The sequence below is a fragment of the Chlorocebus sabaeus genome, chromosome 2, assembly GCF_047675955.1.
Source record: "Chlorocebus sabaeus isolate Y175 chromosome 2, mChlSab1.0.hap1, whole genome shotgun sequence".
Taxonomy (NCBI): domain Eukaryota; kingdom Metazoa; phylum Chordata; class Mammalia; order Primates; family Cercopithecidae; genus Chlorocebus; species Chlorocebus sabaeus.
Window position 1 is genome coordinate 78,700,729 of NC_132905.1, and position 12,028 is coordinate 78,712,756.

A 12,028-nucleotide genomic window follows, 5' to 3' on the forward strand; every position below is an offset into this window, starting at 1 on the left:
CTGCAGCTTCACTCCTGAAGCCAGCGAGACCAGGAACCCACCGAGACCAGGAATCCACCAGGAGGAACAAACAACTCCAGACGCACCACCTTTAAGAGCGAAGGTCTGTGGCTTCACTCCTGAAGTCAGCGAGACCATGAACTCACTGGAAGGAAGAAACTCTGGACACATCTGAACATCTGAAGCAACAAACTCCAAACACACCATCTTTAAGAACTGTAACACTCACTGCAAGAGTCCGCGGCTTCTTTCTTGAAGTCAGTGAGACCAAGAACCCACCAGAAGGAACCAATTCGGGACACAGTAATACACAACAGATACTTATTTCTCAGTTCCAAAGGCTGTAGGGTCCTAGGTCAAGGAGCTGGCAGATGATGCTCTGGAGAGGACCTCCTTCCACATAGACAGACGTCTTCTCTCTGTATCCTCACGAGGTGGAAAAGAAAAGGGATTTTTCTGGGGTCTCTTTCATAGGGGCATTAATTCCCTTCAAGAAGAGCCTTGATCACCTCTAAAAGGCTCCACTCTCAAATGACATCAACATGGGGATTAGGATTTCAATGTAAGAATTTTGAGAGGACATAAACATCCAGTTTATTGCACCTGGTGAGTTGAGGGGGCATTTTGTTTCATTTTAAACTAAACTTTGATATATGTGTGTGTGTGACTGTGTGTGTGTGTGTGAGACTGTGTGTGTGTATAAAATGTACGACTGAGAAAGAGAGAGGAGTCTTTTTTCCTTAGGAATGAAGTGAAATGATATGATTTGCAGTTCTAGTTTATTGAGACTTCATAGATTTATCAGATTTTATACTACAAATCTGATATTGAATCAATTTTCATTTGATAAAAGGAAACAAAGTTGTAAAATGCATGTATGCTTTGTTACTTAGAGAAATGCTTCATATTGCTCTTGGAAAATACAAAAATAAGAAATTAAATCAGGCCAAGCCATTTATAGCATAGCATTTTGTATCATAATTACTATTGGCTTATATGTTTCTGGGTAACCTTATTTTACAGGCAGTTCTTCTATAAAGGACAAATCTGTGTGCCTTAAAAAGAAAGTAGGATTCAGAACTTACAAGAAAATTTACATATTAGTAAATATTCATACATAAAGAAATAAAATTAAGAAATTCTAGTCTCAGTGACTTTTTGTTAACTTCTAATTTTAGTTAAATTATTGAATGTTAAAGCTGAAAAGAGCCATAAATATCTATAAATGATGTGATTTACCAAGGATTAAATGGGAGAGGGGAACATCCCAATGTATGTATCCATAACCCCTTAGAAAGTAGTTTACATAAATTCTTGCAGCCACATCTGCTTCCTCTTTTCAGAAGGCATGACTTTAAGTATCAAGATTACAAATTAGATACTCAGGAAATAAGCGGCAAGTGTCCTATCCCGGAGGGCTTCAGCCTATGTCTGTCTTTCCTTTTCTTTCTCCAGGTGCATCACAGTTTCTGCTATTAGGTACTGGCCTGATGTGTAATAATATAAGAAATAGTTACACAGAAAAGCTAGAGGCTGTGGGAGGCTGTGGGAGGCAGTAATTAAGGCAAAAGATAAAATCAGTATTGAGTTTTCAAGCCTTTTTGAAATAGTACTCAATGTGAAAGTGAAACTGGAAATGTTCCCTTGTCCCCCTTGCAGGGTGTGCGATGGGGATGTGACTCACTTCTTCAGCGCCCCACTACTCAGACCTGTAGGGGAGCATGCAGATGGGCAGGCTGTGGGGCTCCGACCCCACATGAATGTTTACAGCTCCTGAAGCCCCAGTGGGCGTGTGTTACAGGGTGCTCTTTTCGTTTTGCTCTTTTAATTTTGCTATCTATAGGCTGATTGTGTTAACCAGCTCAATTAGACCCTTTACCTTGTTGCAAGGACAGAGGGCTGTCTGTATCCTGGGGTTCTTGCCTTGGTGTACCAGAAGAATTGGGTCACACCTGGGCTTGGAGAATGAGTGCAAGGTTTTATTGAGTGGAAGTAGCTCTCAGCAGATGGGGGAGCCAGAAGGCAGATGGTTTTCCCCTAGAGTTGGGCCGCTTGATGGCCCGGGCTCTCCTCCATCTGTCCTGGCCAAACTCCACATCAGTTCTGCTGGTCAGTGGCCTAACAGTGTGTGGGCATCTGGCGGTGTGCTCTTCCGCAGGCATGTTCCCCTCAAAGTCCTCTCCATGTCCAGCTGTTTGTCTTCTTCCACCAATGTATTCCTCTCGCTGCCCGGCAGCTCATGTCTCTGCCTTGCTAGTGTCTTGGGTTTTTATAAGCCCAGGATGGGGGCATGGCGAGACAAGGTAGTCTTGGAAGATGCCACATTTGGGCGCAAAGACCTAGGTCTGTGGGGATAGAGCCTTAGCCAGGGACCACACCCACCTCTACCCAGCATTTCCCTTCCCTGCTTCCATATCATTTAAAGGGACCACACTCTTCCCTTCCTAGAACTTCCGTATCAAAAGTCTGTGTGCATGTGTGTGCATCTCTAGTAAATATGGTGTCACTAAACCCTTTTTTATAGGACCTTTTTTATCCATAACCCAGCCTTCATCACCCGCCCCCCACCCCCAGCTCCCACCATCACCACCACCAACCTGATCAGTGCAAAATGAGAAGTCATTGCTTGGAATTTTGATGTGTTGCCAATTGGCATCCATTGAGGAGGGTGAATATCTGCATACACTTTTTCAGGTACACTGGAATGGAAACTTCATAAGGATAAGATATTGTGTCTGCTTTCATTCACCTATGTGTGTACCAAGTACCTTATACAGAGTGGCACATAAGAGAAACTCAGTAAGTATTCATTAATTTAATAAATAGTTGAATAAAAATGGAAATAAAATTTATTAAAAATATGTATTTAAAGTTCTGAACTTTGATGAAACTCAGTAAGGATTCATTAATTTAATAGTTAATTAAAAATGGAAATAAAAGTAACTGATTAAAAATGTGTATTTAAAGTTCTGAACCTTGAGGAAATGAAGACAGAAAGGCAGAATTATCTATTGATAGATTTTCATCCTGATGCAAAAAAAAAAGGGATTAGACCACTAGCAATTAACATTTCCATTCAAAAATCTAAAACAAGGTAACAGAACTAAGAGCATGACATAGAACTAAGGATCAAGTAAGAGGCAGAGTGGACTCAGAGAAAGCACATAAATTAAGACAGAGGTGACACACACATACTCACACATACACTTTTATACCACGTTTAACTACTTAGTAAATAATTCTTTTATGTTGTGGCCAGTCATTCTCAACTAAACCTTTATTGTTCTTCAAGGAATCCTTTTTTTTTTTTTTTTTTTTTTTTTGAGACGGTGTCTTGCTCTGTCCCCCAGGCTGGAGTGCAGTGACACAATCTCGGCTCACTGCAAGCTCTGCCTCCCGGGTTCATGCCATTCTCCTGCCTCAGCCTCCCAAGTAGCTGGGACTACAGGTGCCCGCCACCATGCCTGGCTGATTTTTTGTATTTTTAGCAGAGGTGGGGTTTCACCATGTTAGCCAGGATGGTCTCCATCTCCTGACATTGTGATCTGCCTGTCTTGGCCTTCCAAAGTGGTGGGATTACAGACGTGAGCCACTGCACCCAGCCTCTTCAAGGAATTCTTATAAAGATTGATGCTCAAAGGAGTGCAAATTTACTTCCCCAGGAATGTCTGGCAATTTCCTGAAAACTTTCTGATTGTTGCAACTGGAGTGTTGCTACTGTCATCTAGTGGGTAGAGGCCAAGAATGCTATAAAATACAGAGGAAATTCACCCACAACAAAGAGTGATCTAGTGCAAACATCCTTAGTGCTGAGCCTGAGGAACCCAGCTAAGAAGGAAGAGTTATGGTTCTACTGGGGAGACCTCTCAGCTGGAACAGAAGAAATAGCTAAACAAGACTGTGCTACTAGGTGAACTAGTTCAAGTAAATGAGAGCTGAATAGAGCATAGTCCAGTTGAAGCACCTCATTGTTGTACCTAAATGAACTATGCATGAAAATATAAACAACAAGAAAAGTAAATTTAAAAAGGTCTCTGAGATTTTATTTGATTCTCATAAAAGTACAGTTGAAAATTCCTATCATGCCAGTAATTCCAACTCTGTGACCATATGAATTATGAGGGTACTATCTGAGAGACCGTCTTCGTAGACTATCTACGTCTAACACATAGCAAGGCCTCGATAATTATCGAGTGTTTGAATAATTGACTAAATTAAATGCAATGATTGATTTTCCTTGACTCACAGAGCCATGCTAAGGTAAAGGTATGATTCCTTAATATATGTATTTTCAATACATCAGTGATGAAGACTGATACATTGAAAATGATATGTTAATTTGATTTCCTCTAGAAGCAGAATCCAAAATGAAATTAGATGTGCAAGTGATTTATTGGAGGAAATACTTGTTCAACATGTCAAGGGAGCCAGAGGTAAGCAGAACAATCAGACTGAGTTTAATTTCTGAAAAACTGAAGGAGAGGGGAAGAATAGAAAGTGTCTTGAACTTCAGCACAGTTTCAAGAAAGTTTTGATCAAGCCCATAAAGGAAACCTCAAGCTCAAGTCTCCCATTTGAGGAGTTCTGTGTTTTGCATAAGTGGGTCTGCATTAGTATCTCCACTGTGCAGTCATCAGCTGGAAGCTGCCCACAGAAAGCCTGACCTTGGCATGAATGCAGTGGTAGTTCTGGAGAAGCGACAGCTGGGGCTGTCATTCTGCTCCCTATAGTAGGAGGTGTGAATGGTGCATTTTTATACTTGTTACATCATCCAAAACAAGAAAATAGAATGTTCTCCAATCTATTTTCACGCATGATACATCAGAAATTTTGAGAATCTCTAGTAAGAGATAAATGAAAGTAGAAAGGAGAATCTGAACTTTCTTTCCTCATTTGCAGTAATGTTTTATAACTATTAAACCTTTAGTCCTGCTTGAACCCGGGAGACAGAAGTTGCAGTGAGCTGAGATCACACCACTGCACTCCAGCCTGGGCGACAGAGGGAGACTCCATCTCAGAAAAAATAAAATAAAATAAAAAGAATACCTGTCAAGTGTACGCAGATGGACTCAAATCTACTCATGCTAAGATGGCCTGACATGCGTGGTTTTTTTTGTTATTTTATTTTATTTTTTTTTTGAGACAGAGTCTTGCTCTGTCGCCCAGGGGCCGGAAGTCAGCTCACTGCAAGCTCTGCCTCCCGGGTTCCCGCCATTCTTCTGCCTCAGCCTCCCGAGTAGCTGGGACTACAGGCCCCCACCACCACGCCCGGCTAGTTTTTTGTATTTTTTAGTAGAGATGGGGTTTCACCATGTTAGCCAGGATGGTCTCGATCTCCTGACCTTGTGATCCACCCACCTCAGCCTCCCAAAGTGCTGGGATTACAGGCTTGAGCCACCGCGCCCAGCCATGTGTGCGTTTTATATCTGTGAAAGGAAAATAATTCTTGGGGCCCCAAAATCACTAAGCTAAAGAGAAAAGTCAAGCTGGGAACTGCTTAGGGCCAACCTGCCTCCCATTCTATTCAAAGTCACCCCTCTACTCACTGAAAAAAATGTGTATCTGGCTGGGCATGGTGCCTCACCCCTGTAATCCCAGCATTTTGGGAGGCCGAGGTGGGCGGATCATGAGGTCAGGAGTTCGAGACCAGCCTGGCCAAGAGACCATCCTGGCCAATAAGGTGAAACCCTTTCTCTACTAAAAATATAAAAATTAGCCACAGGTGGTGGCGGGTGCCTGTAATCTCAGCTACACGGGAGGCTGAGGCAGGAGAACTGCTTGAACCCGGGAGGTGGAGGTTGCAATGAGCCAAAGATCATGCCATTGCACTCTAGCCTGAGTGACAGAGCAAGACTCCAACTCAAAAAAAAAAAAAAAAAAAAAAAAAGTAAAACGCATATCTGGTTGCCTCCTCTGGAGAAGCTAATCAGAAATTCTAAATAATGCAACCATTTGTCTCTTATTGTGACCCGAAGCCCTCCTCACTTTGAGTAGTCCTGCCTTTGCTTCCAGTTGCCCCACCTTTCCCGACCTAACCAATGTTCATCTTACATATGTTGATTGATGTCTCATGTCTCCCTAAAATGTATAAAACCAAGCTGTACTCTGGCCACCTTGGGCACATGTCTTTAGGCCCTCCTGAGGCTGTGTCATGGGCGTGAGTCCTTAACCTTGGTAAATAAACTTTCTAAATTAACTGAATCTTGTCTCAGATATTTGGGATTCACCTATTAATGGCAGATAATTCATATTTGCAAAGCCGTGAATTGATATTAGGAACCAGTATGCATTATGCATTAATAATACAGAATGTTGACTAAAATATTGAAAGGATAGCCAAAAAGAATACCTGGTGGCCAGGCACGGTGGCTCATACCTGTAATTCCAGCACTTTGGGAGGCTGAGGTGGGCGGCTCATGAGGTCAGGAGTTCGAGACCAGCCTGGCCAACATGGTGAAACCCTGTCTCTACTACAAACACAAAAATTAGGTGGGTGTGGTGGCGCACACCTGTAATCCTAGCTATTCGGGATACTGAGGCAGGAGAATTGCTTGAACCCAGAGGCGGAAGTTGCAGTGAGCTGAGATCACGTCACTGCACTCCAGCCTGGGTGACAGAGGGAGACTCCATCTCAGAAACAAAATAAAATAAAAAGAATACCTGGCAAGTGCAGGCAGATGGACTCATATCTACTCATGCTAAGATGGCCTGATATGTGAAAATTTGCTTATATCCATAGTTTCTGATTAAAAAAAAGTTTAAAATGTTCTTTAACTTTTAACGAGAAGGACTATTAGATATTAATAATATATTTTAATATTTAATATCGGTATTAGATTTTAATATAGCAGTACTGGCATTTCTACTTCTTGGCTCTATGATGAACTAAAAATCTACTAATGGAGTTAGATATAAAACTACAGGTTTTATATAGTGATTCTGACACAGGTTGATGTAGGCCCGAATTTTACAATAGAAACCAGTTCTCTTATTTCTAATTTTTCTATTGCACACCTCTTAATTTTTTCCATGATTGGTCTTTTCAACAGTACCACACATATTCATGTGCGGTAATCTGAATCAAAATGAATCATCATTTAGAGTAAATCAAGCTTGATATATGTTCTTACCTTCTTTTGACATTAATCTCCAGATGATGCTAATTTTGCTTTATCTTTTGAATCAGTGCTTCTTCCATTTGGAGAGGGCATAGTATTATTTCCACTGAGAAACAGATTTATGCTAGAGCAAAATGAAGTGGACCAACACTATAGGGCACACTGGAAATAGCACCCTTATGACCAGCTAGCAAGATTAATTCTCCTATTTACCATTTATAGTAGACTGCTATAGTTTGCACTCTTGAATTTATGCTGTTTTAAATGCCACATTTTGCTTGCCGTTTTTCTAACTTACATAATAACTAATAGGCATATTTAAGAAGTAGAATACATATAGCTCAGAAATGCAATATGCACTATTTTAAGATTGCAGCTGCATTTATTACCCTATTCCTCTAAAGTATTCAGGTTATTTTTATCTAACTTTCCTGAGAAAGTACTGGCCATGTGCTTTCACAAGTTACTTTGTGTCAAATCTGTTTCTACCGAAGTGTAAAGGAAAAAAAAAAAAGATAACCAAAGCAGTCACAAGATTAAAGATATCTGACTAATCTTAATTTATTTAAAAAATCTGTAGGCTTAAGAATGCAGTAAACACCACGCCTTCCCTTCTACCTGTCTTTTATTGCCATTTTGTTTCCTTATTATTTACTTATTTATTTATTTACTTTGAGAAAAGGTCTCACTTAGTCACCCAGGCTGGAGTGTAGTAGCACAATTTCAGCTCACTGCAACCTTCGCCTCCCAGGCCCGAAGGATCCTCCCACTTTAGCTTTCCAGGTTGCTGGGACTATAGTTGCACGCCACAATGTCTGACTAATTTTCGTAAGTATCGTTTTTGTACATATCAAATATATATATATATATATACACACACACACATTTTTTTTTTCTTTTGGGATGGAGTCTCACTTTGTCACCCAGGCTGGAGTGCAGTGGCACGATCTCAGCTCACTGCAACCTCCATCTCCCAGGTTCAAGAGATTCTCTTGCCTCACCCTCCCAAGTAGCTTGGACTACTGGTGTGGGCCGCCATGGCCAGCTAATTTTTTTGTTTTCTTTTTTTTAGTAGAGATGGGGGTCTTGCCATGTTGACCAGGCTAGTCTCGAACTCCTGACCTCAGGTGATCTGCCCGCCTCTGCCTCCCAAAGTGCTGGGTTTACAGGCATGAGCCACCACACCCGGCCTATAATTATATTTTTATCCTACCTTTTTGCCCCAAAAGAATAAGAGGTTGTAAACAATAAATACACTAACACAAAAAATGAACTTTGAAATTCTATCTTGATATTAGCGTCAAGCACTATTAAAATATTTTGTGTAAATTATCTTTTTTAATCTTTACAAGGATCCTGTGATATAAAAAGCATTGTTATCCTCATTTTGCAGCCTTGTTCTGTCTGTTGCCCAGCCTGGAGTACAGTGGCACAGTCTTGGCTCACTGCAACCTCCGCCTACTGGGTTCAAGTAATTCTCCTGCCTCAGTCTCCCGAGCAGCTGGGACTACAGGCGCCCGTCACCACGTCCATCATCGTATTGGTCAGGCTGGTCTCGAAATCCTGACCTTGTGATCCAGCCACCTTGGCCTCCCAAAGTGCTGGGATTACAGGCATGAGCCACCGTGCCCGGCTGGGCTATAGATCTTTATGGGTTGTTTTTTCACTACTAGTTTACAACCAAAAATCTCTTTAATCATGTTACTATGCACTGTAGTTCCTCCCAGAGTTTATTATGCATACTTGAAGCTCAACCAGTGTTTGCTTCCTGGATGAATTAATTTGAAAGGAAATGTGAGGGGAAGGACTCTGATTTCTCATTTGGTTTTATCCTCCACATAATTCATCAGGACTATGAATGCAGTTTGAATTTAATCATGAATGTTCCTTGAATGTATAAATACATGAAAGCTGATGACATGCCCAAGAATCAAGCAGATAAGAACTATGGACCCTTATTTATATATAACCTTTTTAATGTAGAAGACAGTGGAGGTATCACCCTTCCCAAAGCTCATCTTAAGTCTGTATTTCTTTTCCCTCACTTCACTTTCAATGGTATAACCATCCAAACCCTTGGTTTTCTTTAATATTTTGAGTCTTCAACTTAATGTGTGTAGCTGAAATTCTTTTTGAGTTGTTTTATTCCTGGCTACTTTGGGTTCACTTGAAACACAAAGCTTATCAATGGTCCACTAGTCAGGTGCCCCAGTCAATATGATCCAGCTTCCCATTAATAAGCTGTTTGGATCCCTAAGGTTGAGGTTGGTGTAAGTTCCTCTGTCGTAGATTTGATACACTATATTTCTGTAGAGCTGTGGAAGTACAAGCCTGAAAATTTCTAATACTGTCTTATTACTCTCTCCATGCAACTTCACATTTAGATTTTTCCCTCCTTAGAACTTTTCTGCACTCATCCTGCTGTTCATCACTACATACATTTCCTTAGCTGTGCCCTGACACTGCCTAGCATTTGAAGCCCTGTCTTATTGTATTGAATGAGGGGCAAGCGGTTCCTGGGTCTTGGATTTTCTCCCAGGCCCTAAGACAGATAGCCCTACTTTGCTCAATGGCCTCATTTTGCATTATTACTTGTTGACTAGCAGTGCTCCAATTTTGACCTGTTCCTAATAGTTGATCTACATCTATGTTAACTGGAGGATTGGCAGTCCTATTTCTTCCGACCTGTTCTTGTGCCCCATCAATCCACCAAATCTTAAACTGTAAAAATTGAGAGGGTGAGAGTGATGATTTTGCCAGAATCTCCCAATCATAAGGAATGAGTTTATGTCCATGAGCCATGGAATCTAATGTTTTACTCCCTCTTTCACATCTTTTAGCATTTTTGTAGAAAAGGACTCATATCTGGCCTCGGCTGTGGGAGGCTCTCCCTCTTGGGCCCCTTCTCCAAGTGGCCTTGATTCTAATATTACTGGGAATTGCCACGCCTCAATATCTCCTTGTTTTCTTGCCTTATCAATCATTTTATGTAATGCGCTATCCTGTCCGCTCGGTGGTGCTGTAGGATTAAGTCTTATAGTGGGCGGCTGAGGATCTAGCGCCCTGCCCTATGGCGCTGGAAACATTCCTGGCTGTCCATAGGGATTTTCTGGGGGCAGCTGATACTGAAGTTTGGCTGGTGGCCAGTATTGATAAGCTACTGACGGTTGGGTCTTATTTTCTACCGGCTGATATTGTGGACACTGTATTTGGATTGGCATTGCCATGACAGACACTAACTTTTTCTATTTGATCTTCTTTTGGGGTTTGTACTTGCTTCACCTGCATTTAAGGTTGTAATGTTACAGGCATCTGAGCTGCTGGAAGAGGAGTTGGCCATTGTAGTTTAGACTCTGATGGCTCTGCTAATTCTGGACCTTTTTCTTCTAATTGTAACGTTTCAGGATATATCACCTCCTGTGACTGATTATCGTCAACATTTTGCGTTGACCGAGCCATTACTGGCTCTGCTACACATTTACAATGTGAACTTTCTGTTCCCTTCCAGGATTTTATCCTTGCCTCTTCTTCACAATCTATTACACAGCTTTCAGGGGCATCAGAAACTGAAACGCTGTCTTCTCCTGTTTGAAACGGTTCTAAAGCTACTTTAATAATCACCCAATCATTCCATACTGTAAGTGGGATGATTTTACCTTCCTACTTGCTTGTTTTAATTCTTTAATAATTTTTTCCCAGTCTTTTAGATCGAAAGTTCCCTGTTCTGGAAACCATGGTCAAAATTGTTCTATTGTTTGAAATAGCATAGTTAGACTTTTTGTAGAGACTCTAACTCCTCCTCTTTTTAAAATAATTTTAATAAAGCTGTGATAAGAGGCATATTTACTTTTAGTTTGCCCCATTGTTACCCTAGGTTATTCTGAGTGCACAAGCTTACCACAAGGCTGACTGTAGACGTACTCGGGAATCTCTTGTCAACTTGTCCTCAATGACCACGGTGAGCGTACCTTCACCTTAGAGAAAAGCACCCACGTTGGGCACCAGATGAAGGGGTGGCCTGTCCCTCCACACCTGTGATCGTTTCTCGTCAGGTGGAACGAGAGACTTGAGAAAAGAAATGAGACACAGAGACAAAGTATAGAGAAAGAAAAAGTGGGCCCAGGGGACCACGCTCAGCATACAGAGGACCCAGGCCAGCACCGGTCTCTGACTTCCCTCAGTATTCATTGATCATTATCTTTACCATCTCAGAAAAACGGGGAGTGGCAGGACAATAGGGTCATAGCAGGGAGAAGGTCAGCAGAAAAACATATGAATAAAGATCTCTGTGACATGAATAAGTTTAAGGAGAAGTGCTGTGCTTTGATGTGCATATATGCAAACATCTTCATAAACATTTTCAGTGCATAAAGAGCAGCATTGCCACTAGCGCTAGCAGTCCCACCTCCAACCCTAAGGTAGTTTTCTCCTATCTCGGTAAATAGAACATACAATCAGGTTTTACACCAAGACGTTCCATTGCCCAGGGAGGGGCAGGAGACAGATGCCTTTCTCTATCTCAACTGCCAAGAGGCCTTCTTTCCTCTTTTACTAATCCTCCTCAGCACAGACCCTTTACAGGTGTCGGGCTGGGGGACGATCAGGTCTTTCCCTTCCCACAGGCCATATTTCAGACTATCTCATGGGGAGAAACCTTGGACAATACCTAGCTTTCCTAGGCAGAGGTCCCTGTGGTTTTCCACAACTTTTGTGTCCCAAGGCACTTGAGATTAAGAGAATGGTGATGACTTTTAACAAGCATGCTGCCTTCAGGCACTTGTTTAACAAAGCACACCCTGCACAGCTCCAAATCCATTAAACCTTGAGTCACCACAGCACATGTCTCTGCAAGCACAGGGTTGGGGCTGGGGTTACAGATTAACAGCATCTCAAGGCAGAAGAATTTTTCT